A 14054-nucleotide genomic window follows, 5' to 3' on the forward strand; every position below is an offset into this window, starting at 1 on the left:
TTTATTAATATTATTATCGAACTTCATATTATATTGTTTATCCTAAGTAAAGATCTGATAACTCTACAACAGGGATCGGTTAAACTATAAATGGAAACAATTTAAATACTGAAACATAAACTAGTGTTAACATATCTATAATACGTTAACTTAAAACTTAATTACATCAACTTGCAAGATTTAAAAAATTTTCCCTATAAAATACAGAGGCAATATCAAATATGGCACAGTTCAGTCAAATGAAAAAATCTGTTTGTTGATGGCACTGAAGAATATTTTGAAAAAAGCTACGATGAAAGTTGAAGGAACAGTTAAAGGAACACTATACCAATTTCAGAATGTAAATTTTCGTGTTTAAATATCATACTTTATAAGGTATAAAGTTTCGTATTATTAATCAAAAGTTGGTGTAATATCACACGTAACACGTTTTAGATATTAAACAGAAGAAAGTTTTTTGTCCTAGATCAAGAGCTGCTCATTTCTCACAAGCAGTGTGGTCGGGGTTCTGTTCTTCGATTCTTGCTGCCTTTGTCTTTCGCACGCAAGTAGGAGTACCCTGAGGATTAGAGGCAATAATAATAATAACGCTTTATTTGTATACCGCTTAGGCCGTATAATCAACCATGAATTATTAAAATTTTCTAGTTCTACAATTGGAACCTGCGACTTGTTTTGCAGTGAATCACAATCCAGACGAAATGTGTAATTTTAAAAAGTATAGGTACACACCTGTCCGTAGTTTCTCGTACATCACGCGTGACGTCCGGCTAGAAGGAGTTTCTCCCAGGTCTGCTGTATAGGAAGAGAGAATGGGAGATGAGAGCTGTTTGAGCTTTATGACTTCACTTAACAGCCAGAGGTGCCATAAGCTAACTCGTCGTAAATTGCGAGCTCTAGCAGGTATCCTCGGGTGATTGTCAGATGAGATGGTGGTCCAAAAGAAACTGCTGGGAGCCTGACAGAAACCCGTATTGCAAGCCCCGAAACGGTGTCAGGTTTGTGACTGAAGATTCTGATCAAGCTCAGGGTTGAGTCTACACAGTGTCGCCACTTGCCGATGCCAGTTGATGCGACAGGACACTGATTTAAGTGGGAAGTTGTGTCTAAGAAACAGCGTGTGGTTCGGGTGCCGGTTGAACGCATGTAATAGGGAGGGTATATCCGTATTTCGCTGCTAGGAGGTGGTCCGCAGATTGCGTGAAGATGCCTACTTTTAAACCTATCAATAGGTTCAATAGGTAGGTGCTAGTGATGCAGTCCTTGACCCGGAAGCTAAGGCTTCCCCGTTTCTCGCTCATTTGTGCTCCGATGTTCTTGTGACCTCTGCAGGGGTCAAGTGCAGGATGAGGGACATGGCCGACCAGGAGAAGGTTGTTTTTGAGAGGTATTTTTATACAGTTTAACTGTATCATTACCCTTGGAAATCTCTCGACCCAAACGATGCCAAATTCTGCCTCCGAGCACAAGTACTTTGTAGGGGGTCAGCGAGTCATTTCATGTCTATTGTTCAATGTCGTTGAGTACAGGGGAAGTTAGCTGCTGTCTACTGCCGTTATTCTCCAATTCTTAGAGTTCGTCTTTCGCACGTGAGTAAGTTTCCTGGGGAAAATAAATAGTCAACCAAAAATTATTAATAATAAACATAGATGGACTTCCAACAATTATAACCAGTAAATCTGACACCTGCTAGCTGGCGTAAATTTAAAATTTAACACGCAGTGCGCGCGCCGCGCGCTAAAAATATCTCAAATTTGAAAACTGATGTGGTTTTTACCGAAAATCGAATTCGCGCCAGCCGCAATCAGAAGATGCAGTAGATGAATTCATAAATTTGGAACATGGGCACATCACAGTATTGGCCGTATTTGAGTGCTGGGAAGGCTCAGTTCGGATTTCTAAGATGGATATGGCCGTAAGCTAGGCCTAGGAACCATAAAAAGTCGTATAAAACTACCCATGGAATGACCAGAAATGAACGAAAATGAACATTCTTCTCAAAATGCTCAGAATGGTTTAAAATGGGTCGGAAAGTGTTTATATTAGTCCTAGGACCACTCAAACAAAGTTTGAGAATCATTGCATGTCTAGAACCGATGTTACCAATGTTCCAAAATGTCCCAATTTTGGCACAATAATCCTCCTGAGAATCCAGATTTTTGGAACACGGGCACATCGAAGTATTGACTGTATTTAAGTGCTGGGAAGCCTCAATTCGGTTTTCTAAGATGGATGTAGGTAAAAACTAGGCCTAAGAGCCATCAAAACTCAAATAACATTACCCAGGTTCATGGAATGTATGGAAAATGAACAAAAATGAAAATAGTAGTTGAGATGGTGGAAACATTTGATACAATTTTGGAAACATGCTTTTACAGCCGTATTTATGCTTGTACTGACTTGGACACGTTCATAAAAAGGTGGCACTAGAGATTGATTTTTCACTGCCAAAATTGTGTGAAGCATTTTAAAATACTTGTATCTCAAGGAGTATGCTATGAAAGTTAACCAAATTTTAATGTGGTCCAAAAAGATTCAAATGTCACATAATAAAGTCATTCATCTCTTTATATCTGTTAATTGTGCAGATATGAGCCAGAAATCACAAAATATTCATTTCTTGCACCTCTAATGATGAATTTACATTCTGTGAGTGTGTCCTGCTTCTCAATGTGATTATTGAACCTTTTTGAGATAGCTGAGTGTTAAAAGTGCAAAGAATCACCGGTTAAATGTGGAGTTACGATGCAATTATCACATACAGGGTTAATTCTGACTAAGTATTTTAGAATGATGAATGTGATATGAATATCAACGGAATGATTGTAACAATGAACTCTATCAATCACAATTATATCATGCTAACTAATATTTAGAGAATTTAGATGGTTAAAAGTGCCATAATGAGTCAAAAATCACATAAATGAGCATGTATTGAAATTATGCTGTATCAGGGGAATGTATCACTTTTTGGCTCTATATCAGGTTGGTATTCATAGTAAATCTGCAGTAATTTGTTGGGACACTGCACTTGTTTATGGTCATGGAGAAGTTCGTTATTAGAGTAATAGTGGAATCAATAATCACAAAACACTGATTTTAAACTGATTAAACTAGGCAAGTACTTTTACTACTCAAGCCATGATAATTTTGTCTCCATACTGTGACAAATGAATCAATCAGTTACGTATAATACTTAATTGAATTTTTGAAATGTGATTATCGATTCATTACCTTTCTTTTCAAAATGTCATTACAACTTGAACATTACATATGATTCAATTGTCATACTTTTAAGAAAATTACATAGTTGGTAGCCAGATTTGTGTGATTTTTGAATCATTTAACCACCCAGATCAAAAATTATCGCTCAAAGGCCTTCAATATGGTATAAGCTTAGACATGGATTCAAAAATCACATAATAAGAACCATAGAATGGATATATGTTGTCATATTGTGCACTTAATTTAAGGCTTACTATAGTGAGACTTAATAGCGCACCAATAACGAAAATGTGATTTTTGAATCATATTAACTGGTTTTAATACTATTTAATACTATTTTGTACCCTAAAAAATGATAGAAAGCCAATAAAAACGTAAGATGATTCAATAATTACTGCTCAAAATAGGCTCATTTCCAATGTTTAAGTTGTGATTTTTGAATCATTTTGGCACCAATAACAATTTCAGATAAGACATTTTATTCCTTACATGCATTATAGTCACCATATCAATTTTGGCGTCTTTGTGAATAGTATTTTTCAGATTATCTAGTGTTGATTCATCTTGCATTTCTAATTGTGTGATTTTTGAATCATTGGCACACAAATAACGATAACTCCTGTGATATAAGCACTACAGACTCCGTGATTTCAGGATCATGAAATTTAATCGAATTTCTAAAGGTATAGATAGATATATCAACCAACAAAGAGCAATGACCATTTTTAAAACTCATTTAAAAAAAATCAATCTCTAGTGCCACCTTTTTTTGAACGTGTCCACTTGGAATCTATCTGGTATGGTAGAAGGACACATGTACTAACATTTCCAGCCACTTAGAAGTGCAAAATACTCCCCTGGTTCATGGAATGAATGAAATGAACACAAAATGAACATTTTCCTAGAATCCCCTGAATTGGGCTAAAACCAATTGGAATCGGTCGGTATTGATACCAGGAGTGTCCCTGAGAAGTTTGGTGTGCCTAGCATGTTCAGAAAGGGCTCTGGGGCAATGTTTCTATTTTGGTTTCAGAGTAGTTGAGATGGTGGAAACAATTGACACAAATTTAGAAACATGCTTTTTAGCGGTAATTATGCCTGGACTGGCATGGAATCGATATGGTATGGTAGAGGGGCATATTGTTTACTAACATGTTCAGCAACTCAGAAGTTTTTTTCTTTGACATGTAATACTCCACCGAAGGGATAGGGTGCGTCAAGAATCATCCAGTTTCACATCGAAAGCACTATTTTCACACATCAAATTGTGACATTTTTTGTTCAACTTTAAAAAAACCTTTTTAGTGCAAAATGATCCCCTGGTTCATGAAATGAACAAAAATGAACTTTACCCTAAAATCGCCTAAACTGAGTTGAAGGCGATCAGAATCGATTGGTATCGATACCAGGAGTGTCCTTGAAAAGTTTGGTGGCCCTAGCATCCTCAGAAAAGGCTTTGTGGGCAATGTTCCATTTTGGTTTCAGAGAAGTTGGGATTCTGGAACAGAATTGAGACAAATTTGGAACAGGCTTTTTGGGCAGTAATTATGCCTTGGCTGACTTAAAATCGATCTGGTATGGTGGAGGGGTATATTAACTACATTTTTGGGTGTTTTCAAATTAAAGATTTCAAAGCCAGATTTTCGGCTTAAGTTGGCTGGGACATGCCCAAATTGTATATGCTTTGATCGTGATCGGGTTTTCAAAAATAAACGATTTACCTTTCGCATATGATGGACTTTTTCCCGAAGAAGGTGGGTATTTTATCCTTGTAGTTTTCCAGAGAAGGACGTAGTCTTTTCCACATCTCTGTCATCAGAGAAGTCCTCTCGATTAAAACGGTCCCTGTTTGGCACTCCTGAGATAATTGACTGTCTTATACACAATGGTTTTACCGTTTACAACATTTGCAGTAATATTTATTACCGAATTTAATTAGAATTTAACCCATACATTTTAAACACATGAACTGCTGTATCAGTAACCATCAAAATAGAGACAAACCTATGAATTTGATGTTTATCTTGTTAAGTGGGAGGTTAACCTCTTCTTGACACAAAATACCCAGTCGTCTCCTGAGATCTCCGACATGACAGAGGAAGCTACTGTCGAGTTCGATATTACAGCTAACCTAAGATAGTCAAACTGAGTGGGATCAATTTTAAGCATTACAAATCAGCAGTTATCAAGCAACTGTGATGAAAGAGCCATTATTGAAATGTAAGGCAGATCTAGAGCTAGGAATGTGTTTCGGGGCATCAAAGAATAAGTATCTGTGTACTGTTCTTTACCATACCATTTAAACGATTTAATACATGGAAGTATCACAATAATATACTTTTTCAAAAACATAAACACGTTTAAAAAAAGGCTCGAATGGGTTATCGATATTTCCATATAATGCAGAATTGAAATAATCTGTTTAGGAGTAATACGTTCAAATTCGATCCTGATCTACAAAAGAGTAACATGATAGCAGAATCCGCTGTGCTTTTCTATACTAGAACAAGTTTTAGTAGTCTCCAGCACATCACAGCTTAAAGGCAGTAACACTAAATCGATTACATTAAATAACCTCTTAAGATCATTTAGTAACATCTGTATTTCAATGTGCAACGAAACAGCTTCTATACTACTTTACTACTTCTATACTACTTTACTATCAACTAGATATACGGTTTGAGCATTGAAGCTCTATGCTGTGAGCAGCAACGAAAAGAGATGGGATTGCAATATATCGACTCACTTGTGAAAATAATGATTAAATCTCAAATCTCCTAATATAATACGATAATTACGATTTCTAACTGCGCGGCGTAGTGCGTACTTTGAAATCCAAATAAAAATTATTTTTGATCAAAATATTGGAAAACAAAATTACAACATGATTCTAATCTTGTGTAAAAAAATGTGATAAACAATATGCTGTTAAAAACTTTCGTGAAAAATTTTAAAGAGCATGATTTCCACCCGATTATGTGAAGTTATCATTTTTATGACTTTTACAGGTTATATTTTTTGTCAAGAGCTTAGCCATTTGTCAAAATTTAGGTCATGGTATCATGTTATGTGACTATACAATGAGATTATAATCCGTTGATGTATAATATCTTGGAGTTTATCAGGGGATAAAATTATTTGTAGGTTTATAAACTACCAAAACGCGCGCTGAGTTGGACTCGTTGTATAATAAAAATGTATAACTATCAGTACATGATACACGATAACGTAAAACTATATAAATCGATAACATATAAGATCAAATAAACCATATGGTACCAAGTTACATTAATTGATGAAATCTTTCCATGTTTTAGAATGAAAATCCATACACAAATATTCCTAGCTTTAAGTATGACACACATTATTACATGATAACGAATTGATTTAACGCGCATATGCAAAATATATTGTAATTGTATAAGAATCGACCTTGTTTTTTAAAGATTAGTCATTTAAAGTATCGATGAGAAAATCCCTGTACAAATAGCTTCTACTTATAATCCGATAATTTATGTTGTATGATGCAATGAAAATACTCATACCGCGCGCGCAGCTTGAACTACGACATACGCAAGCGTTCAGTTGCAAATTATAAGGTCTACCGAAGTTTGTAGGGCGCGAAAAATTTTATGTTGACGTGCTCGCGCATTCTGAGTAGTCAGCTTGCGTTGGGTTTCCAGTTCCCGCTCTCATAAGCGATTCATCAAGATCGCTTTTTCCATGGGATTTATTTTCGTTGACTTACATATTGACTTACATATTGACTTACATATTGCGTAGTCTGAACTCTGATATCATTTAATTTCCCGAAGCTGCAAGATTTTGCAGTTTTTATACAGACATAAAATAGAATTAAAGTCGATATACCAAGCGCTTAATGGCCGTTGCAATCAATAAATCAATTTTATATTCGAGAAACTCTTCAGTCTCGTCTAATAGACAATGTCCTTGGCAACACGATTTACCGTAATATATGTAGAGGCTGGAACTAGGGGGTGCACGATAAAAATAAACTTGCTCGGATTTTCAAAATTTTTGTACCATTGTTTTCTAGAGACTGTGAGAATTTTCACAGTATCAAATTTTTTATACTTTTTTGGAATGATCAGTGAGCTTCGCCTAGGTGCCATATTTGATGGTGCGCGGCTTTTGGAGCAAAATTAGGTGTAAAAGTCGCGTAATTTGACGAAATTCGTTGATTTTTGTCATATTATTCTGTCATATCTTCGGTTCCTGAACATGAATCATGCTGAAAATTTGTCAGAACCTTCCAATCATACTTAACTACCGAACCTAATTTAGTTGGGAGAGATTGGTCTTGATTAAGAGGTCTAAAAATGACAAAATAGGTATAAATTCTTTGATAACTCAAATTCTGACCATCGAAATTGCTCAAACTAAATTAGGTTCAGTAGAACATAAGTGTTTACGTAAGCTGACCAAATTTCAACAAAATTGTTATATGGGAAGTATTATAACTTCTCGATTGTTTTCAAAATAATGTGCTGGCCGAAATAAGAGCTAAAAAACCATTCAATGGTCAGCGCGCGCGTCTTACTGTCGATGGCGCACTGCCTACTGGAACAAGTTTGTAATGTTGGCGGGGACTAGCTCATGAACTATGTTGTTGAGTGCCATAATTTCGTTGACTTTTTCCGCAAAGTGCCCCTTGAAAACATCATATACTAGTAAAGTTTCTGTGCCTCCGACGGCTCTTACTAATTCGCTCGCCCAAAAATTTCACGTGACTTTGGTTTTTATGGTTTTGCAGCCGTACAAAACGGTTTTACATAAACCCTAATCGCAACCCTAACCCTAACCATAACCCGACAGACCAAGGAGAACCTTTCCGTCGTTAACTTACGGCGCAATAAATTTCTCATAGTTGTCATATTCTGGACAAAAAGTTCGAATTTTTGAAAAAATTCAACGGACTTTAACTTGGACGGACCTTAAATGAACGGACTTTATTTGAACGGACATTGAGATGAACGTTAAGGCCTCCAGCGTTCAATTAATGTCCGTCCAAATAAGGTCCGATAAGGTAACACTATAGAGTACAATTTAAGAAGGTGTACAAGTCGAAAATGGTATTCGCACTTGTGGTGAAAAATTCCGCAGGTATTTTTACTGCAGTTGGGGTTATGTTGTTAATATAATGGCGCTTTTAAAGTAAATTTACTTTAAATTTTAGCAAGCGTTTTTTGCGTTTTGTTGTATTTTTTATTGTCGCTTAACCTCTGACATTCACTGGACACTGTAAAGTGTAAATAAATTTTACCTTTATTGTTTGAGGCTAGCTTCAGCACAACTTGAACTATACTCACCGCGATTAAATACCAAATAAAGCGTCGTTCACATATTACGTAATCACTGACGGGGAGGGGAGGCGTTTAGAAATGATTACGCTAGTGTAATTTTAACACGATAGCTAATAGCTACGCGTAAAACTGATTATGGAGGGGGAGGGGTTATAAATTTTCCAAAAAGTGATTACGTAATAATATATATGAACAACACCTTATTATTTGTTACGGTGACTTGTCCGATGGCACTGCCCGTCACTTGCCAAGTCACATATCCGGCACTCAGGCGTCACTGTTTTGGCATTGTTCTGTCATATTCATTGTACTACTTTATTGTATTTTGATTCGGTCAGTAATATATTATTATGTTACACTGTCGAACTTTGATGCAGGTTCTGTTCCGTTCTGTTATCTAACTGCAGTTGACTGCGCTTGTTCGGTTATCTAACTGCAGTTGTCTGTGCTTGAGATTTAATGAACTATTTTTTACTGCAGCTGATAATATGCAGTTAATCTAGCAATAGTACCATGAAATTATAGATTTGAAGCTCTTACGGTGCCCATACCTTGATCTTAACGAAATTGAGGGACGAATGCTTTCGACATTGTTCTTTTTCCCACGGAGGGAGTTCAATCAAAAGTTTACTTAGGGAGTCTGAAATCGGGATTAAGTTTCACATTTCAGGCAGTTTGCCCTAATCTTATTCAGTTGAATTTAATGTTTTTAAAACTTTGCTCCAATCGGATTAGCAATGCTAATGAAACTGTGAAACTTTGAAAACTGTGAAACTGTTTACTTAGTAACTAGTGTACCAAACCTCCCTCCTAATATTACAGTAATGATAATATTGTAATATATGGTCTTCAGTGTACATAAAAGGAGCGTAGTAATACAGAATCTATATTTTTTAATGTTGTCATAGGGTGGCAAGTCCCCATACATCGTGGTCCGGTAGTTTCATCACGTCCTTATATATCAATGTTTGTGTACTTTTCCGTAAAAATTGACCTTATCATTAGTCGATACATTGCAATAATTGCAACCGCCCTCACAAATAACCAGAATGGAGGAGAGAACTATAAATAAATGTAATTCTACCATCATGCACTCATTAAACTCTGAGTATTATTTCTGTAGACTAGTTTATATTATGACTTTATGATACGACTTTTCATCATATCTTAAATTTTTCTGTCCAGCGTTAAGTTAACATAACTTGAGGATTGTAAATCTTCTCCGTACCCTCCTTGCTGGTGTCATGAAACTATTTGATATATTTTCTCGTATGTATTAAATTCGCATTCTTTTACTTATTCGTTAAACAACATGTCATTATAATATTTGGCATCCTATTATATCCCATCTAATTTATTAATTTCGATTTAGCATATTTTAACCCTATAAGCAAGGTCTTCTTCGGAGTAGGAATAATAAGGAATGGTCAACACTCCACTTTTTTGAGAATTGAAGTAGTCCTTACATCACACCATTAGTAATTGCTGTTGTTCAGTATTATATAGGCTAAAATAGTGACAAACTGATGAGCTTTTCATTCAAAAATTAAGATCGCATAGGGTGACTCTAGGTGATATAACATAAATAGAAACGTGCGGAAACCATACAAATTCCGGTTGCAGAGCTTAATTATTGCAGCACGAACTACTACTGTCAAGCTATGAGTATGAGTATTAGTAGTAAGCTATGAGTATGCTAATCTAGATATTTGAATTTTGACAAATCCTCTCTAAATCGGATCTGTCAACATCGCTAACCTCCCTCCTCTGATTCAGCGATCAGACGAGGACAGTAGCAGTTGCAACGTGTCAGTTTTAAGGTTTTCTTGCTCACAATCGTTTTGTCAGATATCGTTTTAGGTTATATTAAACAATATTGCCTCAGAATTCCTCAGATATTGATCTGACCTTGACCTGAATAATTAGATACTTTTATAGGAAAGTAAAGTAGGATAGACTCCTGGGATTTCTGAAGCATATCAAGTTAGTAATGGAAATTTGTTAAATTCCTGACTCCCCAAGATAGACGAACTTTATTTGATACCTTTAGTTTGTATCATAATATTATTCCACTATTTCCAAAGAGCTTCTAAACATTTATCAATCTCCTTTGTCCTTTATCATAAAATACCAGCCCTGTAAGACTTATGACTTTATGATAGCAGGTTAACATTCTTAACACAGAAACGCCTAATAAACAGTGTCAACATTTTCATTTTTCAATTCCTTCGTTCGTTTTTAGGTTTTGGAGTTCATTTCGAGCACCATCAGCTTACTTTTCGATTAAATGTTCACACTTCACACTTCACAGATCTTACTTTGCAGCTCACATACCCAATACTCTGAAGGTGTTCACAATTTGACAGAACAATAACCAGAAGCTCTGGAATCACAGAACAATTACCTGGGTAACTGATCAATAGCTCCAGACTCTGACTCTCTGTTGTGTAAAACTTATAACTTCAAGACGCATATCCTTCCTATAACTTCACACGCTCTGTCATGATACGAACACTTCACGCCCTATACCATGAAGATCACGCCCGATGCCATGAAGACTTCACGCCCGATGCCATGAAGACTTCGCGCCCTTTGCCATGAAGACTTCACGCCCTTTGTCATGAAGACTTCACGCCCTAAACCATGTATGATGAATACTTCACACCCTCTACCTTGAAGACTTCACGCCCTATACCATGCCCTAAAATCCTTGCTTTAACAAATGGCTAAGTATTTTGACACCACACCAGTAGAGGACACATTACATAATCCATGAATGAGATCTGACGCCTGTATAGTCTCCGCCTGTACAACCTTTTCCTAATGAAATAAACGAATTTTATCAGATCTCCACCACGGAGAACTGCGATAATTGATTCATGAAACACTCCAACCGCCACCACCAATTATCACAATCGGAATCAACACGGCCAGAGTGCCAGAAAGTTATCAGTTTGATAAGCATTGTGCACCCCCTCTAATAGCACCCAGCACCTAAGATAATAGGGAATGTGCACATCTAATCGGTAATCAGATTTGTGGTAGGAAGTAAGAAGAATGGTATCAGAAATGACATGAAACTGAGGCCACGTCACTACTCCTGATTTAATCAATGAAGCAGCTTTGCAGGCTAGCTATCAGTTTCAGGGCGAGGACTGCAGCTTCTCACGCCTCTATACAGTATTTATATAGTAATGTTATATGTTTTTACATAGAAGAGATACTTTGTCTGGTCATGGTATTTCCTTTTTGTTGTAAACGAACATTCCGTCAAGTGTCTGCCACAGATTGCAGACTACAGTTTGCAGACTTCAGTTTGCAGACTACAGTTTGCAGACCTTTTTGGATGTTTGTTGCAGAATGCATTCATTCCAGTATGTTACTGAAGTACTGACTGTTCCTCATTGATTGTTTTTAAACGCTGTCTGGCTTTAGTCTCGCATTCTTAAAGTACTCCGTAGTGGTTATTTCGAGCTTAACTTAATCCATTGTCTACTGAGGTGACATCCTGCGATTTTAAAAGAAAGGTTTCTAATTCTGATAGGAGACGAGCAACTTCGGAAGTATTAATTGCAGATTTAACGATGGTTTAATGAGATGCAAATTCTGATGACAGAAGCTGTGACATTAGGTGGACAGCTTTGTTCTTAATTAACTGTTCTTAAATCCATTCTTTGGTTTGCTCGTTATAGATCTCATTTCCAATTGCAGTGCACGCGATTTATCAGTTTGCCTTTAGAAGTTTACGATTTCTTACTTTTTCTGCTGTAAGTTTTTGGGACGGCATTTGGCCAATGACCAAGGTTGATGATTAGCTTACCCGTGGGAAAAACATTTGAACTGTCGTGGCAGGTGACAGTAGACAGCTCCCTAGTTTAAAACATACCATAACATAGGGTCAACCGAATTCAGGGCTACATCTCAGTTGCAACATATTCATTATGCATCCCACTAAATATCAAACTAGATTATTATAATATTAATAAATATTATGCTCACATATTTAGCACTGTCATTCGGACTCAAGAATTTATCCACTTCCACTTTCAAAGGAATCCCCAAAATAGGTCCTGTCAATTATAGAATTATCTGGAGATATCTCCAGGAAAGTGGAGCATTTACAACTTCACATATCAGCTCTGCACACAGGGAGAGAGAGAGAGAGAGTACAGATACTGTGCATATTTACAGTACCCAAATTGGCGCTAAATAGAGTTATTACCTAATGTGCGCTACAAAATACATCCCCGTAAAAACTTGCTCATCAACGTATCACATACTATAATGATCATTGATCGCGTTAAGAATATTTGTATATTTCTTGTCTACTTTCTTATTTTATGTTTAAACACACGATTTATCAATCAGACAGATCCACAGTGTTTCTACCCCAGCAGTAATATCATAAAAAACAAGAAACGGAAACATTTGATATACTATTTCGTAGTAGAGTGGAGGGTTTCTTCTCAAGATTGCATAACACTACTCCCCTTAAAGACCTAGTCTGACTTAACAGCTCACAAATCACTTTCATAGATCATCACCGGTCATGACTTGTCCTTTTTTGTAGCTCTTCTTCCCGAATAGCGAAGTATAAAAGCTTAAAAGGATTTCATTGTTGCATGCAAGGGGTTACTGCAGAAGATCGGAGCCAAGATTCGGTCAACTTTTTATTTGTTGATCCGTCGAACTGCAACATTTGTGCGGAAACTGCAACATTTGTGGCCACTTCACCTCAAAAGTCGGTCTAGACTCTAGATTTCCTTTTGTTGGCTTTTTATTTGATGAAACGGATACACTTGTTATTTTTCGTGTGTCATTGTAAGTTCCTTAGCCCTTCATTCTTTATTGTAATTTTTACGCGTTCATATTTTGATAGTTTAAAGTTGCCTGTTGTAGTACGTGTTGTACACTGTTTCGTTTCTTCACTATCAATTAAATGGGAGGGCTCACCTATTAACGCCTGCACTTGTGAGATTTGTTTCACCCTTATCGGTACAAATGTGACAACCTCCCTATCTGATAACACGGTTTATAGCTCTGTAAGGTACAAATGTGACAACCTCCCTATCTGATAACACGGTTTATAGCTCTGTAAGGACAATTTTACAGCTTCTTCAGCTCTCTTATCACCAATTCTCGTTAGCTTATTGAGGTTTCCCTTAGTTTCTATCAATTGAGGTCGATTTATGTGTGAGATCATTTTTAACAACCCTGACCAGATTCCTGACCAGATTCCTGTTGCTCTTAAAACTAGACCCCTCCCTGGTATTGCTCGCCTCTTAATTTGATAAGCTATTCAAACTATTTCTTAAAACTGACAGCTCCAGTCTGTTAAATCACAGTTAAATCACTGCTCCACCCCTATAACAATATAATCAATCACCTGATAATAAAATTTCTCTAAGTGTAAGTTTGAGATCTTCTCACTAAACTGGACATTGTATAGCCTATAGGGAAAAATGTTTTAAACTAAATTGTGAGATATCTTGATATTATCATACC

At 36.5% G+C, this 14054-nt stretch overlaps 1 long non-coding RNA gene across 1 annotated transcript; it reads right to left on the reverse strand.

Moving 5' to 3' along the window:
• On the reverse strand, nucleotides 1-5358 carry LOC134812530 (uncharacterized). Its single transcript, XR_010159922.1, has 4 exons — nucleotides 5230-5358; nucleotides 4947-5083; nucleotides 733-1602; nucleotides 1-559 (listed from the first exon to the last, which is right to left on the reverse strand). It is a non-coding gene; the product is annotated as an uncharacterized LOC134812530 (long non-coding RNA).
• Nucleotides 5359-14054: the final 8696 nt, after the last annotated feature.

This window comes from Bolinopsis microptera, chromosome 3, assembly GCF_026151205.1.
Source record: "Bolinopsis microptera isolate Bmic1 chromosome 3, MBARI_Bmic_1.0, whole genome shotgun sequence".
Lineage (NCBI taxonomy): Eukaryota > Metazoa > Ctenophora > Tentaculata > Lobata > Bolinopsidae > Bolinopsis > Bolinopsis microptera.